A 25,222-nucleotide genomic window follows, 5' to 3' on the forward strand; every position below is an offset into this window, starting at 1 on the left:
CATTTAAGCCAATATGTGCTCTGGGAGCAGAACACTCCGGGAGTGTTAGTAAAATTGTCTCCGGGAGGCTAAGAAATCTCAGGGAGATTGCCTATAGTCACTCATTCTGTGTCTAAAGTTTATTATTTTCTACATATAGAAGTATAAGATAATTTGTTTTGTATGAGTAGTAAGTCTGGGTGGTAAGTGTACAGACCGAAATCACTGAAGACCTATTGTCAGAAGGTGTAAGACGCACCACCCTCTAAGCTAGACCTTATTGGTTGTTGACCTGAGAAAGGTGAACGCATGGTGACACCAACTGGGAGGTCTAAGTAATGACATGTACTTTGTGTAAATGTGGTTTGCTGATACATTATAAAGGTTATGATAGTAATAGTCACGTTATTGTAGATATTGTAAATAGACCTTCCTTCCCGATAATAAACTTGAGAGATTGATTTCAACTATCACTGTGTGTATGTGTATGTCTGTTGTCTTTTCTGAGATGAAGTCAATCTCCCCGACACGTCGTACCCTCAGCAGCCTGATAGAGACTGATAGCCAGGGGCTATGGACAACCTTTCAATTGGAGGTCCCACCGAGATCGGGAGGTCAACCCATTTGCGGTCACTCGGTAAGATATACAAAATCTGTCTGTCTGTCCGGCTGTCCGTGGGCTCTGACTTAACTCTCGATCTCTGAACTGTGACAGGAGTATTCCGGGAATACTTCATTGAGTCTCCGGGAGACTCAGATAAGGAAAGGTGATTTATGTAGACGGGGTCTACATTTGAAATACCTAGACGGGGTCTAGGTTAATTACAGAGTCTTAACTAGTCTGTTGAGGGTAACCAATTTTCTTTTTTTTGCTTCTATTATCAAATGCATAGAGTAATAAGATAATTTGTTTATGAAAATAAGTGAACCCGGTTGGTAAGTGAACGGGTCAAAGTAATTGAAATAGAGTCAATATTTAAGTTTTTATTGTCTGTCTTTTGTTGAGAGTGATAAGTGGTCATGTGTCACTAGACCCGTTCTGTACTGTCAGCTCCGTACTGTCAGAATATATCCCTCCTTCTCCAAAGAGGACGTGATTTTTTTTATTGCAGCGCAGCAGCAAATCCAACCCACAGCCTCATCCACCGTCCCAGTCCAGGACGCTGTGGAAGATCAACCTGAACCCCCACCCAAGGAATTCCTGATTCCACACAGGATGAGGAAACCTTTTTCTGCTGAAGGATTAAAAGAGATATCAGGGTCCCTATTAGTAGACTTGGCAAATAAAGCAGGAATAGATAAAATTTTCAGTCCCGGACAGGCAGGTAGAACCAGACACAAAGGCCCTGATTCACTATTGGGCGTGGGCGCATATTTATGGGCTTAAGCCCAATTTTCATGGGCGTCCGTCATTTTTTACCCTGCAACCTAATTCACTATTGAGCAGAGCACATAAGCAGATGCCCAATCTAATTCACAAAAAGACACACGCCCGAAATCAGACTCACAAAACAGACTTGCTAAGAAGCAAGTCTAAAACCATGAAAAATCACTGCAGAGACATGTTCACTTAGAAATTTGCTTTGCCAAATATCAGGACTTCACTTTAAACAATATCTGCTATTTCCAAAAAAATTAAAAATGTGTTAAAAATCGTTTTTTTCAAGGAAATCGACACAGTAAAAATCTAGAAGCCCGTGCAGTGTCTTTGGCAGATACAACTGAGCATGTGCAGAACACATTTTAGACTTCTGCCATGGGCGTTTGCTTTTTAGCCACTGACTAATAGTGAATCTGATTGTGGATTCCTCTGAGAGCCGGCACTCGCTCGCGTCTATTGTGTTTAATAAACAGCATTAAGCATATCTTCATGTAATCTAACTAGATTTCCTTAGTTCTAGTGATTCTATTTTTGTTTCTTATCCTTTATAATTATTTCTGTAATGATTTTACTTATTTCAAAGGTCTAGATAATATTTATTTTGACAGCTGAATGTAAAAATAAAGGTCCACAATAAAAAAAAAAAAAAAAAAAACAGCGTGGGTCCCCCCTCTCATCCATACCAAGCCCTTCAGGTCTGGTATGGATATTAAGGGGGAACTCCACGCTGAAATTAAAAAAAAAAAACAGCGTGGGTCCCCCTCAATATCCATACCAGACCCTTATCCGAGCATGCAGCCCGGCAGGTCAGGAAAGGGGGGGGACGAGCGAGCGCCCCCCCCCTCCTGAACCATACCAGGCCACATGCCCTCAACATGGGGGGGTGCTTTGAGGCAGGGGGGCTCCCCCCCCCAAAGCACCTTGTCCCCATGTTGATGAGGACAAGGGCCTCTTCCCCACAACCCTGGCCGGTGGTTGTGGGGGTCTGCGGGCGGGGGGCTTATCAGAATCTGGAAGCCCCCTTTAACAAGGGGGCCCCCAGATCCCGGCCCCCCCCCTACGTGAACGAGTCTGCGGTAGATGCTCCCGCAGACTCCTTCACAAAAAAAAAAAGTGTGGTGTAAAAAAAACACAGTACAGGGTCTTTGACAAGTCCTTTATTAAAACAATGTCCCCCGAAGTAGATCCAACGTCAATCACGGCGGCGGCGGCAGGGACCAGAAAAAAGAAAAAAAAAAAAAGGTTCCGCTCCCGTCGGAGGCTTCCAGCCATGTGAAGAAGAGGCTAGCTGACAGTTCTTATATAGGTATGGGGCGGGGCCAGCCGGGCACATCATCCCCGCCCCTTACCTATTTGAGAAATGTCACCCTGTCTCTCCGCTGAGGCTAACTAGCTGAATGCAGGAGACAGTCTGACATTTCTTATATAGCTATGGGGCGGGGCCAGCCGGGGACATCATCCGAGTGACCCGCCCCATGTCACATGCTTGCTGTTCCCGGCTGGCCCCGCCCCATAGCTATATAAGAAATGTCAGACTGTCTCCTGCATTCAGCTAGTTAGCCTCAGTGGAGAGACAGGGTGACATTTCTCAAATAGGTAAGGGGCGGGGATGATGTGCCCGGCTGGCCCCGCCCCATACCTATATAAGAACTGTCAGCTAGCCTCTTCTTCACAAGGCTGGGAGCCTCCGACGGGAGCGGAACCTTTTTTTTTTTTCTTTTTTCGGGTCCCTGCCGCCGCCGCCGTGATTGACGTTGGATCTACTTCGGGGGACATTGTTTTAATAAAGGACTTGTCAAAGACCCTGTACTGTGTTTTTTTTACACCACACTTAGTTTTTTTGTGAAGGAGTCTGCGGGACCATGTACCGCAGACTCGTTCACGTAGGGGGGGGGGGGCGGGATCTGGGGGCCCCCTTGTTAAAGGGGGCTTCCAGATTCTGATAAGCCCCCCGCCCGCAGACCCCCACAACCACCGGCCAGGGTTGTGGGGAAGAGGCCCTTGTCCTCATCAACATGGGGACAAGGTGCTTTGGGGGGGAGCCCCCCCTGCCTCAAAGCACCCCCCCATGTTGAGGGCATGTGGCCTGGTATGGTTCAGGAGGGGGGGGGGCGCTCGCTCGTCCCCCCCCTTTCCTGACCTGCCGGGCTGCATGCTCGGATAAGGGTCTGGTATGGATATTGAGGGGGACCCACGCTGTTTTTTTTTTTAAATTTCAGCGTGGAGTTCCCCCTTAATACCCATACCAGACCTGAAGGGCTTGGTATGGATGAGAGGGGGAACCCACGCTGTTTTTTTTATTATTTATTTAATTCACGGAAATAATTTAAAATTCAGCTGTCAGTGGGAAACCCCGATGACAGCTGAAACATTCCTTCTGTCCCTGCAGAGAGCTCCGCTATTATATTTGACATTAAAAAGTATAGAGACTGCAACATTGTATCCATTTGTATCCATTCCGGATATAGATGTTTTTATTCGGATACAAATAGATACAATGTTGCAACCTTTATACTTTTTAATGTCAAATATAATAGCGCAGCTCTCTGCAGGGACAGAAGTAATTACTTCGCTATTATATTTGCAGGCCGTAGATGGGGCGAAAATCGAACAATTTTTTTGCCATTGGTGGTAACGTCGGCCCATTGAACAACCGATTTTTTTTTTTTAAAACGGTCAGTTTTCGCCCCATCTAAGGCCTGCATTTTTCTTTTTCTTATTCTTTTTTTTTATTCTTTTTCTTGCAGGTCATGGCTCATGTGCAGATTATTTATCTGTTAAAAGATCAGCCAATTTGCCGATCATTGCAGCTAAAATCGGCCGATCTGCAAAATCGGCCAATTTTTATCCAAATTTACCAATTAAAAAAAGTTGCAAAATCCCCAAAAATGGCTGACCAATTAACCCACTAACGGGCTGAAAATCAGCCGATTTTTTTTGCGGACGATTTTAGACCCATGTAAAGCAGGCCATAGATGGGTCTAAAATCGGCCGATTTTTCTGCCGAAAAGAAAATCGAACGATTTTCGGGCCGTTAGTGGGTTAATTGGTCAGCTGTTTTTCGGGATTTTGGCACATTTTTTTTATCAGTAAATTTGGAACAAAAAATTTTCAACTTTACTGGTAAACAAAATATGCTAAAATCCCAAAAAATGGCTGACCAATTATCCCAATAACGGAAGAGGCCCTTGTCCCCATTAACATGGGGACAAGGTGCTTTGGGGGGGAGCCCCCCTTCCCCAAAGCACCCCCCCATGTTGAGGGCAGGTGGCCTGGTATAGTTCAGGAGGGGGGGCGCTCGCTCGCCCCCCCCTTTCCTGACCTGCCGGGCTGCATGCTCGGATAAGGGTCTGGTATGGATTTTGGGGGGATCCCCAAGCTGTTTTTTTTTATTTCAGCGTGGAGTTCCCCCTTAATATCCATACCAGATCCGAAGGGCTTGGTATGGATGGGAGGGGGGACCCCACGCTTTTTTTTTTTTTTTTTACATTCAGCTGTCAGTGGGGAACCCCGCTGACAGTTGAAACATTAACACATGGCTGTCGCTCCTACAATCCCGCATGAGTTATGTTATCAACTCATGCAGCATTTTAGTAGCGAAAACCAATGCAGCGCTCATGTTTCAGCTGTCGGCGGAGTTCCCCACTGACAGTTGATGTAAAAGTATTGCAGGGAATTATAAACAATTTGTAAAAAACCCGGCATGGGGTCCCCCCTCCCATCCATACTAAGCCCTTCGGGTCTCGTATGGATGTTAAGGGGTAACTCCACGCTGAAATTAAATAAAAAACAGCATGGGGTACCCCCCAAAATCCATAACAGATACTTATCTGAGCATGCAGCCCAGCAGGTCAGGAAAGGGGGGGGGGGACAAGCGAGCGCCTCCCCCCCTCCTTAACCATACCAGGCCACATGCCCATACCAAATTATTCAAACATTTGTAAACAGACCAATTAACTGAAATGGTTTGGCATTTGTACCCCAAATATGACGTTCCCTGAGGCATTGGTAAACCGAGGTACGCCTGTATTAGTATTGCAATCCTTTGTATTGGGATACATAGAACCATCATACATGTGAATTGGCAACATAGCACAACATTTGTGTCACATTGGAGATATCTGGCTAGTTATACTGAACTTGCCCAGGGACCTAAGATTGATTCACAGCACAGAAATACAGGCTGGATTAGCAATGTAGCTCCGTGGATTAGTGGTTAGCACTACTGCCTCACAACTCTAGGGTTGTCAGTTTGAATCCCAACCACGGCAAGGAAGTAGTATGATCTCCGTGTGTGGCTGTCTTCAAATAGATGTTCTGGCGACATCTTTGCTTTCTGTCTAAGTGATCCCTAAAATGTGAATTAGAATGAGGCCTTGTCTGTTGAAACACCTTCAAAGCTGTACCTTATGTGAATGTCATACAATGGGGTAAGATAAGAGCCTGGAGCACTAATAGATTTGATAATGATGGTTTACACTCAACCCACTTTTGTGAAGGATTTGGCAAGCAAAGAGCTGACAGAGAGAGAGAAGAGCGAGCCAGTGAGATGAAGAAGAGTGAGCGAGAAAAACATACTGAAGAGTGATAAAGAGAGACATACAGAAGAGTGAGCGAGAGAGAAGAGCGAGCCAGTGAGACAAAGAAGAGTGAGCGAGAGAGAAAAGACTTGGTTGGTGAATCCACACATCAAACTTGTCACAAATACTGGTATGGATTTTTCCACCAAATGCAAAGCAGACCGCACGCCTTCAAAGATTTATTTCCTTTGTTAATTCTCCTGCTTCGCTCACACTATATGCAAATGAAAATTACTGTTTAAGTTGCCAATTTTACTGTGTTTTCTAGAGAATTACTAACTAGTTGTGTTTTCAATTGTGTGTAGCATTGCGATTTCTATTTGAGTCTAGATGTTAAATTGCTAATAAATGGCCAAAATCTTCAAATACCTTTGAACTCTCACTGCAACAAATGGCGTACGTTAATACACTCACATTCATATTCATTATATCCAATATCAGGTACCATGTCAATTCACAAATCGCACCTGAAATTGCACACCCTGGATGCGACTTGTCATGCGATTGGCATGGCCAGCAACTTGCCCTTTGCATGGCAAATTGCACACAATGTTACTGGGGGCTAACACCACTGTCACATCTAATCCGATGCGGCAATTGCCCAACTTACAGTGAAGTTGCACGAGTTCACAATCCAATTGGATGTGAACAGAGCCTACAGTGGCCAATAGGGTGCGACTTGGTCTACGATTTGCAAGTCGCCTGTAATGCCAATTGCATGGCAATCGCAAACAATGTTACTGGGGGCTACCCGGTCACATTAAAGCAGATTTCTAAGTGGTGTTATTGACACCACAGTCACATCATGTGACTTGCATAGAAGTTGCATGATTTCAAAGTTAGGGTACATGGTGATTTCAAGTGCAATTTGCAAGACAATCGACACCGATCTCTCAGCAAATTGCATGAAAAGTAGTGTATTCATTACTCTATTATTACTTGCGGCTCCAACCAAGTTTGAACCACAACAATATGAACGCTCCAATAGCGTGCACATTGAGTGGGACTTGGCATGTGATTTGCACAACATGCAAGTTGTAAATCGTCTGCAAAGTCGCACCCTATTGTCTGCTATTAGAGTGACTACATGGGTGCGTTTCAAACACTGATTTCTATAGTAGTACATGTACTACTTTAGTGGCAATTTGCATAGAGATCTGTGTCAGATGTCTTGAAAATTGCATTAAAATGGTCAACTTTACTGTAAGTCGCAGGATTTGTAAATCAGCTTTGCCCAGAGTGTAATGTTTGGTGATGTTTGATTTCTGGAGTGTTTTGCCAATTGATGGGAAATTCACCATACTAGTCAAATCGATTTGTCATTTTCAGTATTGCATACAAGATGTGGTCATGTGACTGTCTTAACTCATGCGAGAATCTGGAGGGAATTGTGACCATAGTAGCAATAACGGTTCCAATTGGGGTTCCCTTTCACATCCCTGCTCAATGTTCTGTTGTATGCTGCACACGTACATTTCACTGTATATTTCTTTCTGATTTGTGGGGCCTGTATACCAAGGGTTAATGCAGGTAGGAAGAGGATTCATCAGGTGAAAACACTTTCACTGACCAAACTAAGGTCAGTGGTGGGTGTGGCTTCATTGGGTGTGGGGCCTTGTTTGGCGCGCTCCAAATACAACCTAGCTTATATAAAGATGTGCAGTAGGGAGTGATTTGGCCTGTTACTAGGCCGGGTGGTTTGTGACTAAGTCCTTGCTTGTAGTGGTTTGGGGGAAGAAGAGATTTTGTGCTGAATTGCCCCAGACACCACTCAGGCTGTGTTTGGAAGTGGGCTGGAAATGTTTGCATATTTTTGGCCTTGTAAAGTGTTTGTGTGTTTATTGCACAATGATTGTGTTTTTTCTCTTTGCATTGAAAGCCTCACACATGTCAATCGTTTTGTTTAAAATCTGCTCTTGTTTTAATTTTGCTTGCTTATTTAGACTCCAATGCATTTTTCTGACAAACCTGCTGACAAATGTATGTGTAGGGGATTTGTAGAGGTGGGAGGGGATTTGTAGAGGTGGGAGGGTTTTTTTTCACATGCTTTGTTTTCTTGATATTTTGATCTGAAGACTTTTTTTTTTGAATGGATCTTCATACTAAGTGATTGTGTAAGTAAATCCTATGTGCATGAAAATGTTACTTGATTCATCTTCCCCTTTGTTTCTTGCTATAACCTGTGCACACACAGTTCACTAGAAGTATCTTTAGATTGTAAGCTCTTATGAGCAGGAGTGTTTTATTTTTGCCACATCAATCCTATTTTTGTGACTCACCAAGATATTGACTGTACCTACTTGTTCCTGCTGACCAAATAAATGACGATATATTTGATCAATAAATATTTGACCGATGTTTTTGTGTTTATTTTATGTTCAATATATGAACAACCTTAATAGTTACTTTGTATACTTATATAATCTGCTCAAATGTAGCTTGTAAGAGCGTGAATATGCAAGTGGGTGCAAACTGGCTTTTTCAAAACCAAAAAAAAAAACCCACTTGCACCACAATATTGTTATGTACTAATGAATGTCACATTCACTGTGCAGCCAGCTACAGGTTTTCTACAATTCGATTTACAGTAATAAAATAGTCCACACTTTGTTGATTTTTGGCCTTTGGCAACAAATATTAGCCAAGGTTAAAAAAAACAAATCAATAAGAAACACACATTTGCGAAAGCTATCATAGCCGCACATAAAAATGCGCGATTGCAAACAAATAAGCACCAAACAGGTGTCCGCATGGAGCATGAACGGCTATCCTGGAAGTCCGTCATCACGTGCGCGCGCACCCGGAAGTGGTTGTGGGGAGTGTAAGTGGATGACAAGTGGTTGGAGGTTTTGTGTTGGTTGAAAATTTTGATAACCTTATTGGCATTTGGACATGGCGAGAGCACAGTTATCAACTGAGGAGATGATCCTTATATGTACAGTAAGTGTGGCCATTGCAAACATGTTTATAACATGTGAGGGACAGGTAATTGCAATTTTGTGGGTGGGGCCTAGCAGAATCTCACTTGGTGCTCATGCTACTTATCTGCACATTAGCTCCTGGGTATTGATGGGTCAATGATATTAACCACTTGCCTACTGGGTACTCCTACCCCCTTCCTGTCCTGGCCAATTTTCATCTTTCTGCACTGTTACCCTTTGAATGACAATTGTGCGGTCATGCCACATTGTACCCATCTTAAATTTATATCAGTTTTTTCAGACAAATAGAGCTTTCTTTGGGTGGTATTGACTTGCTGCTGTGTGTTTTACTTTTTGCTTGATAAACCACAAAATAGCTCATAATGAATAAAAGTCTGTTTATATTATAACATTTGGTAAACTGGTAATTTAGCAACACTGATGTGCGTTGATGAGGCAGCACTGGTGGGTGGCACTGCTGGCCACAGGTGGGCGTAACTGTTGGGTGGCACTGGTGGGCACTGATCATCGGGGCCGACCCCTGCTTTGATAACTGCTGGTTCTCGGCAGTACTTTCCACACATTCTGATAGCGTGATGAAAGTGCAGCCAAGACCCGGCAAATGCATTTCCCGGTGATCAGCGTGTCATTGGACATGGCTGATCACATGGTAAAAAGCCGCTGTGATTGGCCTTTACCACATCACGTGATCAGCTGTGTCCTTAGGACGCAGCAATCACGGAGAGCGCGTTCTGCCAGGATGTCATATGACACCCTCCCAGAGCTGCCTGGATGCAGTGTAGCGTTATTCGGCTATCTGCGGTCGCCCAATAGGTAACCAGCTAGGCCTTCATGGCTAATCTTTGAATATCTGGACATGTATACTGCGTATAATGCATTACATTCTACAATGTGTTGGTGTACATGGTATTACAGTGTGCAATGCGTTGCTGGATTCTGCATGACAGTGGACAGCGTATCACAGTGTGCAATGCGTAGCTCCATCCTGCATGACAGTGTACAGTGCATTACAGTCTACAATGTGTGGGTGTACACGGTATCACAGTGTGCAATGCGTTGCTCCATCCTGCATGATAGTGTACAGTGCATTACAGTCTACAATGTGTGGGTGTACACGGTATTACAGTGTATTACAGTGTGCAATGCGTTGTACACTGCAGTGTGCACTAAAGCATTTTACACTCATGCACTGTACACACTAAAGCATTTTACACTCATGCACTGTACACACTAAAGCATTTTACACTCATGCACTGTACACACTAACGCATTTGACATTTTTAGTGTGCAATGCGTTAGTGTGCAATGCCTTGGACAGTACAATACATGTGCATACCCTGAAAAAGGGTCCTGCACATTTTTGGCCCGGATGCGGTGCAATTTGAGGTGTGCAAAATGTTTGTCTCTAATTGCAACGCACACAAATTGCATGTGATTTGCCCAGGAGTGCGGTGTTAGACCACAATGCATGTATGTGAAGCCAGAATAAAAGGATGTGGATTTTGTCTATTTTTACTTGCGCATGTTAACATTATGTAAGTGCATTTTTTTTCTGTTTAACATGCTATAGAAATGCAACATGCATTTGGATGGAGTGTTTTTGTATGTGCATTTTGGAAGTATTCTAAACACACATTGACCCTAGGACCACACCATATCTTATGCAGGCCATAGATGGGTCGAAAATTGGCCGATTTTTCGTCCGAAAATAAAATCGGCCGATTTTCGGATCGTTAGTGGGCTATTTGTTCGGCCGTTTTTCGGTATTTTGGCAGATTTTTTTTTTCGGTAAAGTTGGAAAAAAAAACGGCCGAATTTGCCGATCGGCCGATTTTCGCGGCAATGATGGGCAAATTGGCCGATTTTTTACTGATAAAAAATCTGCACATGAGCAGTGACCTGCAAGAGGAAGACAAAAAGAAGAAAAAGAAGAAGAGGATGAAGAAGAGGATGATGATGAAGAAGAAGAAGAAGAGGATGATGATGATGAAGAAGAAGAGGATGAAGAAGAAGAAGAAGAGGATGATGATGAAGAAGAAGAAGAAGAGGATGATGATGATGATGAAGAAGAAGAGGATGATGATGATGATGATGAAGAAGAAGAAGAGGATGATGATGATGAAGAAGAAGAAGAGGATGATGATGATGATGAAGAAGAAGAAGAAGATGAAGAAGAGGATGATGATGAAGAGGATGATGATGATGAAGAAGATGATGAAGAAGAAGAGGATGATGATGATGATGATGAAGAAGAAGAGGATGATGATGATGATGATGATGAAGAAGAGGATGATGATGATGAAGAAGAAGAAGAAGAGGATGATGAAGAAGAAGAAGAAGAGGATGATGATGATGAAGAGGATGATGATGAAGAAGAAGAGGATGATGAAGAAGAAGAAGAAGAAGAAGAAGAAGATGATGAAGAGGAGGATGATGATGAAGAAGAATAAGAGGATGATGATGAAGAAGAAGAAGAGGATGATGATGATCAAGATGATGAAGAAGAGGATGAAGAAGAAGAGGATGAAGATGATGAAGAAGAAGAGGATGAAGAAGAAGAGGATGATGATGAAAAAGAAGAAGAGGATGATGATGAAGAAGAAGAAGAAGAAGAAGAAGAAGAAGAAGAAGAAGGATGAAAAATGAGAGGAATTCCAGTATGGCAAAAAGTGTCCCTGCAGAGAGCTCCGCTATTTCTTTGACAGTTCCTTGACATTTACAGTGGTTGCAACATTGTATCTATTTGTTTCCGAATAAAAACATCTGTATCCTAAATGGATACAAATAGATACATTGTTGCAACCGCTGTAAATGTCAAGGAACTGTCAAAGAAATAGCGGAGCTCTCTGCAGAGACACTTTTTGCCGGCTGTAGACGGGATGAAAATCGGCCGATTTTTTTTTTACCATTGCTGGCAACGTCGGCCGCTTGAACAACCAATTTTTCATTTTTTAAAAGAAAAATCGGCCGTTTTTCTCCCCGTCTATGGCCTGCATAAGCATTAGTGTGCCTGGGGGAGGGGGGGACCTTTGGCCTTTCCAAACACAGTAGATGCTCCAAGAATGTTTCCTTGAACTCTTGAAATGGTTAAAAAGGAAAGACACTCTAGATAGCCTGCACTGAGAATTGACTGTCATGATGACGTGTCAATGATTATTTGCTCTCATTTTTCAGGAGTGGTACTGCTTGCGGTTGAAGCTGGTAGAAATCCACCTTCACGTCCTCCACTCACCTTCACTCGTGGCCAGTGGATATTTTGTGGCCGCAGGCAAGAACTGGCATCGAGGACCTGCATAATGACCCTGGCATGCCAGAGGTGGTTTGGAAGCAGCACAGCAATTTGACCATCCCTTTCCTCTATGTTGGTTTTAGGGGTGCAGAATTGCTTCTCGTTCGTGAACGGACTGTCACCGGATATCAGAGTCCCCATATTTTCAAGATATGTTTTAGCCATGTTGGCTTATTTTTATGTTATTTTCCAAGTGTGTCGCACCTAACCGCACAGTAGTGTGGTGCCATGCGTATTTGTGGCTGTGAATGGGGCTGTTTTTAATAGACGTGTGTAGGTGCAACAACGTTTTCATCATGGTACCTGCGCACATCTACATAGGGCATTGCATTTCTTTGCTGTGCTGGAAAATGTGTGTTCTTGCATGCGTTTCTGCACCACCAATGGTGTGAACAAGTCCTAAGGGCTGGTTCACACTATAGAAACAGTCTAGATGTGTTCCTGATGGGTTTTTTTCATGCCCTTTTGGCATGCATGTTTAGTGTGTTCCAGTACATTTTGGATGCGTTTTGGACATGTTTACATTGCATTTTTATATCCCTTCCACTTATTTTTTTCTATTTTCTTTGTATTCAATGTAGTTAGGGACATGTGCGTTTTAGTACATTCAAGGACGTTTCAATGTGTTCCAGTACAGTTCTGTGCAGAAACAATGCAGCGTGGTCAACTTTGTTTACAGCACCTGCAATGCACTGAAAATGCAAGCGCTGATGTGAACTATGACATTGACAACCATATAACCTTCTTTCTGTGCGTTTGTGATGCTGAAAAAGCAACTGAAACACATGTAGTGTGAACTGGCCCTAAAGGTTATTAGAGGTCAGGGAACAGGACTGACCAGGAATTGTGAATTCAATCAGACTAGTGGTGAGATACAATCAGCAATTGTATAATAATGTGAGATCTGAGCTGTAGCTGATAGAAAATGAGACACATTCACTTGATCAGTAAATAGATAGTTAAAGAGTGGGGCGGTGATCCATAGATTTGCATATGGGACAGGTGATGGCGGGGTGGGGGAGGGGGTCAAGTTGTATAAGGAGACAGATTTAAAAGAGAAAAATGTTACAATGAAATATACACGGCATGAAACTTGCACATTTCCTAATTGGCAGAAGAGTACATTCATCCACTTTCTAGTCATTAGGCAAAATCATAATTGTTTGATCAATATTCCTGGCACTGACACAACCCAGAAAATTGATCTCCATTTTTTAGGATGTAGCCATGACCGGGACTAGAACCCATGACCCAAGTGCTGTAAGTTCTGAGCTCTAACCACTAAACCACTGTGGGAGACACAGTTTGAGTTATAATGTAGAACAGTTCCATTGTTTGAAAATGATAGAGCGAGCGCTGGTCAAATTATATAGACTACTAAAATGGTATTACACAAGATAAATATAACCACGAACAGTAGTGCATGAACTCGTGAAAGGTCATCCACCCCTGTGACAGTGTACTACACTATTGCGCACCTTTCTGGCTCCTGTGGCTGAGCTAATTCCTCCCCAGGACCATTTGGGCACCCACCCTGATGGATGGATGGATGGAGCTGGATGACTAACCCATAACTGCCAGCATACCGCTGCACCCCCAGATGTGTGGAGTGTATAACCCATGCACATTAATACTTTTGTTCTGGTGAGTGTAGACCAGTCCCAAGGGTGGTTTACCTTTCACGAGTTCATGCACTACTGTCCGTCACGGAGAGACCACACGTGCCATTCATAGGCACTCTCTGAGTTGGTACTCTCACACCAAGGACATTCCATTATTCAGGAATGATTCTATGAACTTATTTTAGCACCATTTACAATATTACATCATTGTTGCAATTCTTTGCACTTTTTGGTTTTTACATGCGTTCATTATTGATCACATGCATTTATAGCGCTGCACTTGTCTTTACCATAGAATAGTTACGTGATTAAAGAGAATGAAGATATATAATTATATTGGGAAATTAGAAGTATATAAATTATTTGAGATATAAGTGTGTAAATGTTTAACATTTGAGTACAGAATGTATGACATTCATTAGTAAATGCATTAGTTTCCTGATCATTTTGGAGACACAGCAAGAAAATAAATAGAAGAAAATAGAAAATTCTAATACAGGTGTATTTATAACATTCTAAGAATTCTTTTGCCATCATGAAACGCCAATGTAAATAAAGCCCGCGCTTGTGCGCCATCTAGCGAACTTATCCGGTATTGCACCTAAAAATGTGCCAGTGATAGCAAAGTAGTCAATAGACGCTCGTCAATGAGCTTGCTAGACGCTGGTCAGACGACTGATTGATTGACCGGAGTCTGCCTGAATGGTCAGTCTCTGCTATTACACTCACATCTTAGTGAATCAGGGCCAAAGTGGCAATATTCATTTCTCACTGTAGGAGACACGTTAATAATTAAATGTTTAGAAATAGAGGACATTGACTGTGTTACAAAACATTGTTCTGTTGGTGCTTGACATTCCATCTTTTTTACAGCCATACCGTCTGATGCTGAATGTTTTTCAGTAATTAATTTAGCAAATGTATTTTTTAGCGTCCTTGTTGATGCAGAGACACAGCCCATTTTTGCTTTCTGTTTAATGCCTCAGGGTTTTTGTAGATTTTTCTGTAGTCTACGCAACTGTTCTCCAGGCCACTCTGAGGGAGTGGACACCGGACTATGGGTCAGTCCTGCTGCAGTACGCGGATATCATCTGCCTCTGCAGTCTCACTAAGGGGGCCGGCCTGAGGGATGGGGAGAGTTTGTTGAAATGTCTTTTTGAAGGTGGACACAAAGGCCCTGATTCACTAAGATGTGAGTGTAATAGCAGAGACTGACCATTCAGGCAGACTCCGGTCAATCAATCAGTCGTCTGACCAGCGTCTAGCAAGCTCATTGACGAGCGTCTATTGACTACTTTGCTATCACTGGCACATTTTTAGGTGCAATACCGGATATGTTCGCTAGATGGCGCACAAGCGCGGGCTTTATTTACATTGGCGTTTTCATGATGGCAAAAGAATTCTTAGAATGTTATAAATACACCTGTACACCTGTATTAGAATTTTCTATTTTCTTCTATTTATTTTCTTGCTGTGTCTCCAAAATGATCAGGAAACTAATGCATTTACTAATGAATGTCATACATTCTGTACTCAAATGTTAAACATTTACACACTTATATCTCAAATAATTTATATACTTCTAATTTCCCAATATAATTATATATCTTCATTCTCTTTAATCACGTAACTATTCTATGGTAAAGACAAGTGCAGCGCTATAAATGCATGTGATCAATAATGAACGCATGTAAAAACCAAAAAGTGCAAAGAATTGCAACAATGATGTAATATTGTAAATGGTGCTAAAATAAGTTCATAGAATCATTCCTGAATAATGGAATGTCCTTCGTGTGAGAGTACCAACTCAGAGAGTGCCTATGAATGGCACGTGTGGTCTCTCCGTGACGGACAGTAGTGCATGAACTCGTGAAAGGTAAACCACCCTTGGGACTGGTCTACACTCACCAGAACAAAAGTATTAATGTGTATGGGTTATACACTCCACACATCTGGGGGTGCAGCGGTATGCTGGCAGTTATGGGTTAGTCATCCAGCTCCATCCATCCATCCATCAGGGTGGGTGCCCAAATGGTCCTGGGGAGGAATTAGCTCAGCCACAGGAGCCAGAAAGGTGCTCAATAGTGTAGTACACTGTCACAGGGGTGGATGACCTTTCACGAGTTCATGCACTACTGTTCGTGGTTATATTTATCTTGTGTAATACCATTTTAGTAGTCTATATCATTTGACCAGCGCTCGCTCTATCATTTTCAAACAATGGAACTATTCTACATTATAGCTCAAACTGTGTCTCCCACAGTGGTTTAGTGGTTAGAGCTCAGAACTTACAGCACTTGGCTCATGGGTTCTAATCCCGGTCATGGCTACATCCTAAAAAATGGAGATCAATTTTCTGGGTTGTGTCAGTGCCAGGAATATTGATCAAACAATTATGATTTTGCCTAATGACTAGAAAGTGGATGAATGTACTCTTCTGCCAATTAGGAAATGTGCAAGTTTCATGTCGTGTATATTTCATTGTAACATTTTTCTCTTTTAAATCTGTCTCCTTATACAACTTGACCCCCTCCCCCACTCCGCCATCACCTGTCCCATATGCAAATCTATGGATCACCGCCCCACTCTTTAACTATCTATTTACTGATCAAGTGAATGTGTCTCATTTTCTATCAGCTACAGCTCAGATCTCACATTATTATACAATTGCTGATTGTATCTCACCACTAGTCTGATTGAATTCACAATTCCTGGTCAGTCCCGTTCCCTGACCTCTAATAAACTTTAGGGCCAGTTCACACTACATGTGTTTCAGTTGCTTTTTCGGCATCACAAACGCACAGAAAGAAGGTTATATGGTTGTCAATGTCATAGTTCACATCAGCACTTGCATTTTCAGTGCATTGCAGGTGCTGTAAACAAAGTTGACCACGCTGCATTGTTTCTGCACAGAACTGTACTGGAACACATTGAAACGTCCTTGAATGTACTAAAACGCACATGTCCCTAACTACATTGAATACAAAGAAAATAGAAAAAAATAAGTGGAAGGGATATAAAAATGCAATGTAAACATGTCCAAAACGCATTCAAAATGTACTGGAACACACTAAACATGCATGCCAAAAGGGCATGAAAAAAACCCATCAGGAACACATCTAGACTGTTTCTATAGTGTGAACCAGCCCTTAGGACTTGTTCACACCATTGGTGGTGCAGAAACGCATGCAAGAACACACATTTTCCAGCACAGCAAAGAAATGCAATGCCCTGTGTAGATGTGCGCAGGAACCATGATGAAAACGTTGTTGCACCTACACACGTCTATTAAAAACAGCCCCATTCACAGCCACAAATACGCATGGCACCACACTACTGTGCGGTTAGGTGCGACACACTTGGAAAATAACATAAAAATAAGCCAACATGGCTAAAACATATCTTGAAAATATGGGGACTCTGATATCCGGCGACAGTCCGTTCACGAACGAGAAGCAATTCTGCACCCCTAAAACCAACATAGAGGAAAGGGATGGTCAAATTGCTGTGCTGCTTCCAAACCACCTCTGGCATGCCAGGGTCATTATGCAGGTCCTCGATGCCAGTTCTTGCCTGCGGCCACAAAATATCCACTGGCCACGAGTGAAGGTGAGTGGAGGACGTGAAGGTGGATTTCTACCAGCTTCAACCGCAAGCAGTACCACTCCTGAAAAATGAGAGCAAATAATCATTGACACGTCATCATGACAGTCAATTCTCAGTGCAGGCTATCTAGAGTGTCTTTCCTTTTTAACCATTTCAAGAGTTCAAGGAAACATTCTTGGAGCATCTACTGTGTTTGGAAAGGCCAAAGGTCCCCCCCCCTCCCCCAGGCACACTAATGCTTATGCAGACCATAGACGGGGAGAAAAACGGCCGATTTTTCTTTTAAAAAATGAAAAATTGGTTGTTCAAGCGGCCGACGTTGCCAGCAATGGTAAAAAAAAAAATCGGCCGATTTTCATCCCGTCTACAGCCGGCAAAAAGTGTCCCTGCAGAGAGCTCCGCTATTTCTTTGACAGTTCCTTGACATTTACAGCGGTTGCAACAATGTATCTATTTGTATCCATTTAGGATACAGATGTTTTTATTCGGAAACAAATAGATACAATGTTGCAACCGCTGTAAATGTCAAGGAACTGTCAAAGAAATAGCGGAGCTCTCTGCAGGGACACTTTTTGCCATACTGGAATTCCTCTCATTTTTCATCCTTCTTCTTCTTCTTCTTCTTCTTCTTCATCATCATCCTCTTCTTCTTTTTCATCATCATCCTCTTCTTCTTTTTCATCATCATCCTCTTCTTCTTCATCCTCTTCTTCTTCATCATCTTCATCCTCTTCTTCTTCATCCTCTTCTTCATCATCTTGATCATCATCATCCTCTTCTTCTTCTTCTTCATCATCATCCTCTTATTCTTCTTCATCATCATCCTCCTCTTCATCATCATCTTCTTCTTCTTCTTCTTCATCATCATCCTCTTCTTCTTCATCATCATCCTCTTCATCATCATCATCATCCTCTTCTTCTTCTTCTTCATCATCCTCTTCTTCTTCTTCTTCTTCTTCTTCATCATCATCCTCTTCTTCTTCATCATCATCATCATCCTCTTCTTCTTCATCATCATCATCATCCTCTTCTTCTTCATCATCATCATCATCCTCTTCTTCATCATCATCCTCTTCATCATCATCCTCTTCTTCATCTTCTTCTTCTTCATCATCATCATCCTCTTCTTCTTCTTCATCATCATCATCCTCTTCTTCTTCATCATCATCATCATCCTCTTCTTCTTCATCATCATCATCCTCTTCTTCTTCTTCTTCATCATCATCCTCTTCTTCTTCTTCTTCATCCTCTTCTTCTTCTTCTTCATCCTCTTCTTCTTCTTCATCATCATCATCCTCTTCTTCTTCATCATCATCATCCTCTTCTTCTTTTTCTTCTTTTTGTCTTCCTCTTGCAGGTCACTGCTCATGTGCAGATTTTTTATCAGTAAAAAATCGGCCAATTTGCCCATCATTGCCGCGAAAATCGGCCGATCGGCAAATTCGGCCGTTTTTTTTTCCAACTTTACCGAAAAAAAAAATCTGCCAAAATACCGAAAAACGGCCGAACAAATAGCCCACTAACGATCCGAAAATCGGCCGATTTTATTTTCGGACGAAAAATCGGCCAATTTTCGACCCATCTATGGCCTGCATAAGATATGGTGTGGCCCTAGGGTCAATGTGTGTTTAGAATACTTCCAAAATGCACATACAAAAACACTCCATCCAAATGCATGTTGCATTTCTATAGCATGTTAAACAGAAAAAAAATGCACTTACATAATGTTAACATGCGCAAGTAAAAGTAGACAAAATCCACATCCTTTTATTCCGGCTTCACATACATGCATTGTGGTCTAACACCGCACTCCTGGGCAAATCACATGCAATTTGTGTGCGTTGCAATTAGAGACAAACATTTTGCACACCTCAAATTGCACCGCATCCGGGCCAAAAATGTGCAGGACCCTTTTTCAGGGTATGCACATGTATTGTACTGTCCAAGGCATTGCACACTAACGCATTGCACACTAAAAATGTCAAATACGTTAGTGTGTACAGTGCATGAGTGTAAAATGCGTTAGTGTGTACAGTGCATGAGTGTAAAATGCTTTAGTGTGTACAGTGCATGAGTGTAAAATGCTTTAGTGTGTACAGTGCATGAGTGTAAAATGCTTTAGTGCACACTGCAGTGTACAACGCATTGCACACTGTAATACACTGTAATACCGTGTACACCCACACATTGTAGACTGTAATGCACTGTACACTATCATGCAGGATGGAGCAACGCATTGCACACTGTGATACCGTGTACACCCACACATTGTAGACTGTAATGCACTGTACACTGTCATGCAGGATGGAGCTACGCATTGCACACTGATACGCTGTCCACTGTCATGCAGAATCCAGCAACGCATTGCACACTGTAATACCGTGTACACCAACACATTGTAGAATGTAATGCATTATACGCAGTATACATGTCCAGATATTCAAAGATTAGCCATGAAGGCCTAGCTGGTTACCTATTGGGCGACCGCAGATAGCCGAATAACGCTACACTGCATCCAGGCAGCTCTGGGAGGGTGTCATATGACATCCTGGCAGAACGCGCTCTCCGTGATTGCTGTGTCCTAAGGACACAGCTGATCACGTGATGTGGTAAAGGCCAATCACAGCGGCTTTTTACCATGTGATCAGCCATGTCCAATGACACGCTGATCACCGGGAAATGCATTTGCCGGGTCTTGGCTGCACTTTCATCACGCTATCAGAATGTGTGGAAAGTACTGCCGAGAACCAGCAGTTATCAAAGCAGGGGTCGGCCCCGATGATCAGTGCCCACCAGTGCCACCCAACAGTTACGCCCACCTGTGGCCAGCAGTGCCACCCACCAGTGCTGCCTCATCAACGCACATCAGTGTTGCTAAATTACCAGTTTACCAAATGTTATAATATAAACAGACTTTTATTCATTATGAGCTATTTTGTGGTTTATCGAGCAAAAAGTAAAACACACAGCAGCAAGTCAATACCACCCAAAGAAAGCTCTATTTGTCTGAAAAAACTGATATAAATTTAAGATGGGTACAATGTGGCATGACCGCACAATTGTCATTCAAAGGGTAACAGTGCAGAAAGATGAAAATTGGCCAGGACAGGAAGGGGGTAGGAGTACCCAGTAGGCAAGTGGTTAATATCATTGACCCATCAATACCCAGGAGCTAATGTACAGATAAGTAGCATGTGCACCAAGTGAGATTCTGCTAGGCCCCACCCACAAAATTGCAATTACCTGTCCCTCACATGTTATAAACATGTTTGCAATGGCCACACTTACTGTACATATAAGGATCATCTCCTCAGTTGAGAACTGTGCTCTCGCCATGTCCAAATGCCAATAAGGTTATCAAAATTTTCAACCAACACAAAACCTCCAACCACTTGTCATCCACTTACACTCCCCACAACCACTTCCGGGTGCGCGCGCACGTGATGACGGACTTCCAGGATAGCCGTTCATGCGCCATGCGGACACCTGTTTGGTGCTTATTTGTTTGCAATCGCGCATTTTTATGTGCGGCTATGATAGCTTTCGCAAATATGTGTTTCTTATTGATTTGTTTTTTTTAACCTTGGCTAATATTTGTTGCCAAAGGCCAAAAGTCAACAAAGTGTGGACTATTTTATTACTGTAAATCGAATTGTAGAAAACCTGTAGCTGGCTGCACAGTGAATGTGACATTCATTAGTACATAATATTGTGGTGCAAGTGGGTTTTTTTTTTTTTGGTTTTGAAAAAGCCAGTTTGCACCCACTTGCATATTCACGCTCTTACAAGCTACATTTGAGCAGATTATATAAGTATACAAAGTAACTATTAAGGTTGTTCATATATTGAACATAAAATAAACACAAAAACATCGGTCAAATATTTATTGATCAAATATATTGTCATTTATTTGGTCAGCAGGAACAAGTAGGTACAGTCAATATCTTGGTGAGTCACAAAAATAGGATTGATGTGGCAAAAATAAAACACTCCTGCTCATAAGAGCTTACAATCTAAAGATACTTCTAGTGAACTGTGTGTGCTCAGGTTATAGCAGGAAACAAAGGGGAAGATGAATCAAGTAACATTTTCATGCACATAGGATTTACTTACACAATCACGTAGTATAAAGATCCATTCAAAAAAAAAAAAGTCTTCAGATCAAAATATCAAGAAAACAAAGCATGTGAAAAAAAACCCTCCCACCTCTACAAATCCCCTCCCACCTCTACAAATCCCCTACACATACATTTGTCAGCAGGTTTGTCAGAAAAATGCATTGGAGTCTAAATAAGCAAGCAAAATTAAAACAAGAGCAGATTTTAAACAAAACGATTGACATGTGTGAGGCTTTCAATGCAAAGAGAAAAAACACAATCATTGTGCAATAAACACACAAACACTTTACAAGGCCAAAAATATGCAAACATTTCCAGCCCACTTCCAAACACAGCCTGGGTGGTGTCTGGGGCAATTCAGCACAAAATCTCTTCCTCCCCCAAACCACTACAAGCAAGGACTTAGTCACAAACCACCCGGCCTAGTAACAGGCCAAATCACTCCCTACTGCACATCTTTATATAAGCTAGGTTGTATTTGGAGCGCGCCAAACAAGGCCCCACACCCAATGAAGCCACACCCACCACTGACCTTAGTTTGGTCAGTGAAAGTGTTTTCACCTGATGAATCCGCTTCCTACCTGCATTAACCCTTGGTATACAGGCCCCACAAATCAGAAAGAAATATACAGTGAAATGTACGTGTGCAGCATACAACAGAACATTGAGCAGGGATGTGAAAGGGAACCCCAATTGGAACCGTTATTGCTACTATGGTCACAATTCCCTCCAGATTCTCGCATGAGTTAAGACAGTCACATGACCACATCTTGTATGCAATACTGAAAATGACAAATCGATTTGACTAGTATGGTGAATTTCCCATCAATTGGCAAAACACTCCAGAAATCAAACATCACCAAACATTACACTCTGGGCAAAGCTGATTTACAAATCCTGCGACTTACAGTAAAGTTGACCATTTTAATGCAATTTTCAAGACATCTGACACAGATCTCTATGCAAATTGCCACTAAAGTAGTACATGTACTACTATAGAAATCAGTGTTTGAAACGCACCCATGTGGTCACTCTAATAGCAGACAATAGGGTGCGACTTTGCAGACGATTTACAACTTGCATGTTGTGCAAATCACATGCCAAGTCCCACTCAATGTGCACGCTATTGGAGTGTTCATATTGTTGTGGTTCAAACTTGGTTGGAGCCGCAAGTAATAATAGAGTAATGAATACACTACTTTTCATGCAATTTGCTGAGAGATCGGTGTCGATTGTCTTGCAAATTGCACTTGAAATCACCATGTACCCTAACTTTGAAATCATGCAACTTCTATGCAAGTCACATGATGTGACTGTGGTGTCAATAACACCACTTAGAAATCTGCTTTAATGTGACCGGGTAGCCCCCAGTAACATTGTTTGCGATTGCCATGCAATTGGCATTACAGGCGACTTGCAAATCGTAGACCAAGTCAAACCCTATTGGCCACTGTAGGCTCTGTTCACATCCAATTGGATTGTGAACTCGTGCAACTTCACTGTAAGTTGGGCAATTGCCGCATCGGATTAGATGTGACAGTGGTGTTAGCCCCCAGTAACATTGTGTGCAATTTGCCATGCAAAGGGCAAGTTGCTGGCCATGCCAATCGCATGACAAGTCGCATCCAGGGTGTGCAATTTCAGGTGCGATTTGTGAATTGACATCGTACCTGATATTGGATATAATGAATGTGAATGTGAGTGTATTAACGTACGCCATTTGTTGCAGTGAGAGTTCAAAGGTATTTGAAGATTTTGGCCATTTATTAGCAATTTAACATCTAGACTCAAATAGAAATCGCAATGCTACACACAATTGAAAACACAACTAGTTAGTAATTCTCTAGAAAACACAGTAAAATTGGCAACTTAAACAGTAATTTTCATTTGCATATAGTGTGAACGAAGCAGGAGAATTAACAAAGGAAATAAATCTTTGAAGGCGTGCGGTCTGCTTTGCATTTGGTGGAAAAATCCATACCAGTATTTGTGACAAGTTTGATGTGTGGATTCACCAACCAAGTCTTTTCTCTCTCGCTCACTCTTCTTTGTCTCACTGGCTCGCTCTTCTCTCTCGCTCACTCTTCTGTATGTCTCTCTTTATCACTCTTCAGTATGTTTTTCTCGCTCACTCTTCTTCATCTCACTGGCTCGCTCTTCTCTCTCTCTGTCAGCTCTTTGCTTGCCAAATCCTTCACAAAAGTGTGTTGATTGTAAACCATCATTATCAAATCTATTAGTGCTCCAGGCTCTTATCTTACCCCATTGTATGACATTCACATAAGGTGCAGCTTTGAAGGTGTTTCAACAGACAAGGCCTCATTCTAATTCACATTTTAGGGATCACTTAGACAGAAAGCAAAGATGTTGCCAGAACATCTATTTGAAGACAGCCACACACGGAGATCATACTACTTCCTTGCCGTGGTTGGGATTCAAACCGACAACCCTAGAGTTGTGAGGCAGTAGTGCTAACCACTAATCCACGGAGCTACATTGCTAATCCAGCCTGTATTTCTGTGCTGTGAATCAATCTTAGGTCCCTGGGCAAGTTCAGTGTAACTACCAGATATCTCCAATGTGACACAAATGTTGTGCTATGTTGCCAATTCACATGTATGATGGTTCTATGTATCCCAATACAAAGGATTGCAATACTAATACAGGCGTACCTCGGTTTACCAATGCCTCAGGGAACGTCATATTTGGGGTACAAATGCCAAACCATTTCAGTTAATTGGTCTGTTTACAAATGTTTGAATAATTTGGTATGGGCATGTGGCCTGGTATGGTTCAGGAGGGGGGGAGGCGCTCGCTTGTCCCCCCCCCCTTTCCTGACCTGCTGGGCTGCATGCTCAGATAAGTATCTGTTATGGATTTTGGGGGGTACCCCATGCTGTTTTTTATTTAATTTCAGCGTGGAGTTACCCCTTAACATCCATACGAGACCCGAAGGGCTTAGTATGGATGGGAGGGGGGACCCCACGCCGGGTTTTTTACAAATTGTTTATAATTCCCTGCAATACTTTTACATCAACTGTCAGTGGGGAACTCCGCCGACAGCTGAAACATGAGCGCTGCATTGGTTTTCGCTACTAAAATGCTGCATGAGTTGATAACATAACTCATGCGGGATTGTAGGAGCGACAGCCATGTGTTAATGTTTCAACTGTCAGCGGGGTTCCCCACTGACAGCTGAATGTAAAAAAAAAAAAAAAAAGCGTGGGGTCCCCCCTCCCATCCAAACCAAGCCCTTCGGATCTGGTATGGATATTAAGGGGGAACTCCACGCTGAAATAAAAAAAAACAGCTTGGGGATCCCCCCAAAATCCATACCAGACCCTTATCCGAGCATGCAGCCCGGCAGGTCAGGAAAGGGGGGGGGACGAGCGAGCGCCCCCCCTCCTGAACTATACCAGGCCACCTGCCCTCAACATGGGGGGGTGCTTTGGGGAAGGGGGGCTCCCCCCCAAAGCACCTTGTCCCCATGTTAATGGGGACAAGGGCCTCTTCCGTTATTGGGATAATTGGTCAGCCATTTTTTGGGATTTTAGCATATTTTGTTTACCAGTAAAGTTGAAAATTTTTTGTTCCAAATTTACTGATAAAAAAAATGTGCCAAAATCCCGAAAAACAGCTGACCAATTAACCCACTAACGGCCCGAAAATCGTTCGATTTTCTTTTCGGCAGAAAAATCGGCCGAT

This window comes from Staurois parvus, unplaced genomic scaffold (assembly GCF_062004578.1).
Source record: "Staurois parvus isolate SC_StPar_1 unplaced genomic scaffold, SC_StPar_1.0 ptg000187l, whole genome shotgun sequence".
Lineage (NCBI taxonomy): Eukaryota > Metazoa > Chordata > Amphibia > Anura > Ranidae > Staurois > Staurois parvus.